Source organism: Oryctolagus cuniculus, chromosome 3 (assembly GCF_964237555.1).
Source record: "Oryctolagus cuniculus chromosome 3, mOryCun1.1, whole genome shotgun sequence".
NCBI classification, from domain to species: domain Eukaryota; kingdom Metazoa; phylum Chordata; class Mammalia; order Lagomorpha; family Leporidae; genus Oryctolagus; species Oryctolagus cuniculus.
The window spans coordinates 29,354,764-29,361,937 of NC_091434.1; positions in this window are offsets into that span (position 1 = coordinate 29,354,764).

The window sequence follows — 7,174 nt, forward strand, 5'->3', positions numbered from 1 at the left end:
GCATGTCCCATCCCCCTTTAGAGACACTTCCCATAAACTGCACATTACTTTTAACCTTCATACCATTGGCCAGAACTTAGTGCGTGGCTAGGCTCATCTGCACGAGAGGTTGGGAAATACAGTCTTTATTCTCACCATCCATCTACCCAGCTAAAAATCATGACTTCTTTTACCATGGGAAAAAAAAGAACAGATATTGGCTAATAGCTATTATTTAGCATAAACCTAGGCCAAGTGGCTTTAACAGTATTATCTCTCCCATTAAAGAAAGTGACAATGATAGTATCATGGTGATCACTCTAAATTCAGTCTAATTCATAAGACAGAAAATTATTCATAATTTTTGGTACTTAATAATTATTATCATCAAATTACTTGCAAGACACATAGATTAAAAGATATCAGTGTTGGGGCATAATGAGTACAGAGAATCTTATCAATAACAGTTAAATTATCATAGCACAAGTATCAGAAGTCTGTTGGTACTAACCACTGTTATAGGGGGCAAATGAAAAAATCCCAGTCATATGGTTATCATGTGTAATGTCCTGGGGTTGACATTTGATTATTATATAAAATTATAATTATGTAAATACTTATATTTATAAAATTATAAAATATATAAAATTATATATTATTATATAAAATTAGAGGCTGGCGTTGTGGTGTGGCAGGTAAAGCAGTTGCCTGTGACACTGGCATTCCATATGGGTGCCAGTTCAAGAGGTAGCTGCTCCACTTCTGATCCAGCTCCCTGCTAATGCACCTGGAGAGCAGTGGAAGATGGCCCAAGTGCTTGGGCCCCTGCACCCATGTCGGAGATCCAGAGGATGGTTCTGGCTCCTGGCTTCAACTTGGTCCAGCCCTGGCCATTGTGGCCATTGGGGAGTGGACCAGTAGATGGAGGATTTCTCTGTCTCTTTCTCTCTATCTCTCTCCCCCGCACCCTGTGTGTGTATGTGTATGTGTGTGTGTGTCTTCCTCTTTCTGTGTAACTCTGACTTTCAAATAAATAAAGAAATCTTTTTAAAACAAACAAACAAAAAGGTGGCTTACAATGGTCAAGAATGAAAACTTCTCATTTTGGATGCTCACTTAAGTGACCAGATTAAAACACAGCATAACCAGTGTAAATTTCAATAAATAAACTTATTTAAGCACTTAATGCTGTTTTATGTCACTTTAGAAAAAAACCTATTAGTCAGATACAAAAAGAAAAGAAAATAAAATTGGCAGAAACATCAGTGAGGAAGAAAAAAGGCTAAGCTGTGTAAATGGAATAACTGCTATCATTTTTCTTTGCCATTACCTTGACAATAAAAGTTTCCTATGGAAGCTCCTGATTTATGGTCCTTTCAGGCAGTCACTGCTGAACAAAGCCACATTGATTTCCCAAGACCAAGGTGAGGCGGTTCAAGGCCTCTAACAATTGCAGCTCACACTTCTATTGGTTGGTATCTATGAATTGAATCTGACCCACACCAAATTTATGAATGGGGCTGCTCTTGTCCTACCTGTCTTATCACCAACAAATATAAACTTTCAGCATACATGAAGTCATACACATGAGCGCGCCCTGGACTTCTGACCCATGCCTGTGCTAGCTCTCTGGCTTGGAGACCTTAAGACTCTCTTTGAAGATTATGCATCAATAAAGTATATTAATGTTTGATACAGTCAAACCTTTAACTGCTGAGAACAGTGTTATTAAAGCAAGAAGACTAACTGAGAGGAAACAGGTAGAAAAGTTCTATGTGCTTATCCCTAGGTTTTCCTTAGCTTGGTATAATTAATGATGTAGGATTACAAGATTTTTATGAAATATTATTTGCTTCACCAAAATTTATAGAGTAAATATGCAGAGACATAAAGCAGGGAATATAGAAGAGAAGGGCAAAACTCAGGGACAATAGACATACAGTAATTTACTCATGAAGATAAAGAATGTAGAGAAAAAAGGACATTACAAAAAAAGACAACATTTTAATGAATCGCTGATAAAGAAGAAGAAGAGTCTAACATTAAAACAATGGTAAAGAAAGAAATTGGAAATCTATTAGAGAAACAAAGTTAAAATCTAATTTTTAACGTACAACTGAGGCATATCATTTAAAGCTTTCTGGAGGAAGTGGCTCAAGCTGAGTTGGAAAGTTAACAGGAGAAATACATATGTTAAAATAGTAAGATGGGACGTGCCAGCCCTTTCATAGAGCAGCATGCAGAGGCTGAAGTGCAGGGTTCACATCGTAAAGGGCTTTGTGCACTAAGGCAGAGTTTAGCTTAATCCTGAAAGCTCTAGAGAACTTCTGAAGGAGGTTAAGCAGGGAAGTGATAACAGAAATTTATCTTGGAAAAATCACTAAACCAAAGAGAAAGACACAAGAACGTGGCCACAGACAAGATGGAAAGACAATAACACAGATTAGAAGTGGCAAGCTCTTGAACCTAAAGACATTTGGAAAGAGAGAAAGTAGATTCAAGAGACATTAGAAAATAAAAACCGTGATTTTGTAGACTGATTCGACGGATTGACCGGATGAGGCAATGATAAAGGGAGCAAACAAGTGGTGTAAGACGTCACCATCCATTTCTCACCTTTGAGCAACAGAGTAGCTAAATTTGCTGTTCTCTGAAATGTGATCTCCTGGAAAACGCAGAAGCCTACAGGAAAGATGGTCAGTTCAGCTTTGAAAATGTTCAGTTTGCGGGGCCGGTGCTGTGGCGTAGCAGGTAAAGCTGCTGCCTGCAATGCCTGCATCCCATATGGGCACTGGTTCAATTCCTGGCTGCTCCACTTCCAATTCAGCTCTCTGCTGTGGCCTGGGAAAGCAGTAGAAGATGGCCCAAGTCCTTGGGTCCCTGCACCTGCATGGGAGACCCAGAGGAATCTCCTTGCTCCTGGCTTTAGATCGGTGTAGCTCCGATCTGCGTAGCTCCGGCCATTGCAGCCACCTGGGGGTGAACCGACGGATGGAAGACCTTTCTCTCTCTCTCTCTCTCTCTCTCTCTCTCTCTCTCTCTTTCCTCCTGCCTCTGCTGTCTGTAACTCTGCTTTTCAAATAAATAAATAAATCTTAAAAAAAAAAAAAGAAAATGTTCAGTTTGCTGGTACTGTCAGTGTGTTAAGCCACTGGCTGTTACATGGGTATTCCATATAGGCAGTTCAAGTCCTGGATGTTTCTCTTCTGATCCAGCTCCCTGCTAATGGGAAATGCAGAGGAAGATGGCACAGGTGTTTGGGCTCTTGAACCCACATAAGAGACCCAGATGAGGCTCCTTGCTCCTGGCTCCTGGCTTCAGTCTGGCCCAGCGCTGGTCATTGTGGCCATCTAGGAAGTGAACCAGCAGATGAAAGATATCTTTCTCTCCCTCTCCCTCTCTTTCTCAGTATAACTCTGACTTGCAAATAAATAAATAAATAAATCTTTAAAAAGAAAATAAAATGTTCAATTTGGGCTTCTGGTGAATTATCAGATATCTGGAAGCAATTGATTGCTGATTCTGAAAATCAGCTTAATTTATAATATAATGACTCAGAAAGATCTGGAAAAATTCTTTAAATAAAGAATTATATCATTGTGAATAAATTTATCAAGTCATGAAACTATAATACATAAGTAAAAAACATACACAAGATATTATATATGCCCCAATCTGTAAAATATATCAGTCAGTTTTTAGTTTAGTCTTCCCTCATTAAGGAATTAATATTGATTCTCCTCCAGTGTGGCTCCAGGAATAACCTCTCCATGAGCCCTTCTATTTTGTTCCAGGCATGGCCCCTTCTATGTTGCTCCAGGCGCGGTTGACCTTCTGCCACTAGGTTTGACCAGAAGTGTAAAGTGAGCTTATTTCTAAGCCTTGGCCTTTGCTTACAGAGTCATGAAAATCTTTTAACACTGAGTCTCATTTCTTCAACTCCCATGGATGTCTGCTGTTTCCAACCTGAGCCCTTTGGCTATTGGATTTCTCCACTGATATTATCATTCCTCTCTAGCCAGGGCTCTACTCCTTCTCTCTTTCATGGCTGCAGTCTCTTCAAGAAATATAGTTGATGGGATTTCAAAGCCCTAATGATAGTATGGTTTTTTCCATCCAGATTCCCTATTTACAAAATACTACTATGCTTCCTTGGAAACAGATCATGCAAAGGACCATTACTATCTTTTCTCTTCATGCCCAATATCACATAAATAACAATAACAACACATTCTCCTAGGAAGATGGAGTGGTTGCCTCTTTCCCCTAGACTTCTTTCTGGCCTAAAGTCCTTAGTGTATGGCTAGGAAGGAAAAGCTTTCAAAGCCACCTGTTAGAGTTTCATATATATTGGTCCCTATCTCTGGTCATTTTCAGATAAAAGGGAGTTAGAATAATCCATCCAATGTCTTGCTTCCTAAACTTATTTAGGATTGTATAGATCCTAAGCACCATATCAATCACAACACAGGAAAGAAGTGTCTTGCCTCTTGATTGCCTCACCAATAAGAAATGAGTTGCCACATGGATTTAAGTTCCCTGGAATAGAGATAAATTGGATTCAGAGCATGTTTTCAATCTTACACCAAAAGAAATGTAGCTACATTCATAGGAAATATACCCTTTCCTAATGATTCTCCAGTAGGAAGACCTGTCTTTATTTGCATGTGACTTCTAACACATAACCCTTTGGATTCAGATGTATGACTAAGAGAACATGGGCTCTGCTACTAGATCTACTAGATCATGTAGACTCAGAATGTGGCTCAGCTACTTACCAGCCATGTGACATTGAGAAATTCACTTAACCCTGAATTGTGCTCATTTTTCTCAGCTGTAAAATGAGGATAATAATAGGACTTAGTTCATAGTATTGATGTAAGGATGAAATGACATGACATGGATCAAGTGCTTAAAACAACACCTAGTAAGTATTCAAGAAACGTTACCTATTAATATAAAGAAAGGCTTTTCTTGTGTTGTTGGTTTATTGGTATTGTTTGGGGTTTTTGTTTTTTTATTTAATGAGTATTGGAAACTGATACTGCCTGATGCAAACCAGGAAAGAGAAAACCAGGGGTCTTCACCGGTGGATACACACCATGCTTTGCTCCCCTGTTCAGGCAGTGACCAATCAGTGCAAGTCGCTCAGGGAAGAAGAAGGCACAGTGGTATATCCAGGCACTGAGAGCACAGCATCTCCTGGAACAACATGCGTCTGGGCTGGAACAAAGTCAGGGAAGAAATGGAATCTCTCTGGGAAAAAAAAAAAATCACAGCACATCTTCCTATTTGGACAAGCTGGGGAAAAGGGGCAGCTTTACAAAATAAAGCAGCAAATGTGCTTTGAGATCTTCCAGTCAAAAGCAGCAGAGAAGCACACCCTATTTTTGTGCAAAACCCCTCCTTAGGTATACACTAAGAGCTTTGGCCTCACCCCAATTGTGCTTGTGAAAAAGAAAGGATTCTGTTTTTCCCTGATAGGGCATAAAATTCTTTCTTTCATCCTGGATTTGGCTGCTGCTGCCACAGCTGCTAAAAACAAACACAACTTTGCTGAGGAGGTCCCTTGAATAAGAATTTTTCCATTGTACTGAATATGTTCACCCACCTAAGAATGTTGTGTTGGGATCATTTGTGAATTCCTGAAATATTTAACAACAGTGAAAGTAGCAAAATAAAATTTAACCAATCATTAAGTTCTTAAATGATTAGCGGATAAAAGAAAAAAAAATAAGAAAAGGGAAGAGAGAAAGAAAAAAAAGAAGCCACTAATAAGGAATAAGAGAAAGACACAGAGGAGAGGGGAGGAGCACACACCTGCTGGAAATAATAAGAAAAATGTTAACTAATATTTATGCAGGGGGTTCACTTTCTCCCTTCTGACACGGAAACGTTTATTTAATGAGTCTCTCTCTATCAACTTGTCAAGCAAAACAGCTGCACCTTCTGGGCCTTTGCTCAGGGAAAGGAGCTAATGTGTCATGTCTCCACAAAGCTTCCTAAGCTGGGTGTCTCAAGTATATTGTGCAGGGAAAATGAAAATCCCAAATAACCAAAACCTCCTCCATCCCAAGAATTGCCTGCGCCATCTAGTGGCAGCGTGTGATATAACCTCCAAGAGGTTATCCACGGAATCGCCTTAGCTTCTAACATTTTCAGTAGAGCTGGGAAAACTTAATTATCCATTTATTCACAGGATATCAGCCCTAGAGAGACCTTATGGATATTAATGGTTTCTACTCTGAACAAGAAAATCTCAAATCTCATGGAGAGATTTCCCTCCCTCACAAGATCAGTTCTTGGGTATTGGGCCAAATCAAAATCAAAGTTTCTAGGAGTTGGGTCCAAAGAACTAGAAACTTTCCATGAATGGAGCCTTGAGAAACACAGAGCTAATCCATTCTTCTTTGTTTTACAGTGTAGGAAGGAGGGGGAAATTGCACTTGTCATTCAGAAGCTGAGTGAGCAGAAATGGAATCCAAAGCCTTCACTCAAATTGTGATGTTTTTTATGGCCCAAGTGAAAATAATGAAACTGAAGAATCAACAAGGAGCAAGAAGCACCATCCAGACCCAGGAGTAATGACTTCCTTTTTAGAGTGAAATTGTTTTGCTCTTTTCTTTTAGCTCCCTTCTCTCCTAAAATCCACCTCAAAATTATTCAAACAACATCAACACATGCAAGCTGTATTCTTGAAAAGATAATTTTTATAATCAAAAGTGTTAAACCCCCATAAAATAAGAAAGTATTTTAACATTTTATTACATTCTACATATTAGATTTGTTGATTTTTAAAATAAGTTCAATGTGTACCAATTTTGAAAGAATAAAGATGAATTCTTTAAAATTTGGCTCACTTCAAAAAAGATGAAGAGGGGTTGGCATTAGGTAACAGTTTAAGCTGCTACTTCTGGCATCCCACATCAGAGTGCTGGTTTGAACCCCAGCTGCTCTGCTTCCAATCCAGCTTCCTGCTAATGCACCTGGGAAGGCAGCTGAAAATGACCCAAGTCCTTGAGTCTTTGCCACAACTTTGGAGACTGGATTAGAGTTCTTGGCTCCTGGCCAAGACCTGGTAGTTGTGGGCATTTTGGGGGTGAACCAATGGATATAAGAGCTGTCTCTTGCTTTCTCTATTGACATGCATTTCAAATAAATAAATAAGTAAATAAATAAATCTTCAAATAAAAAT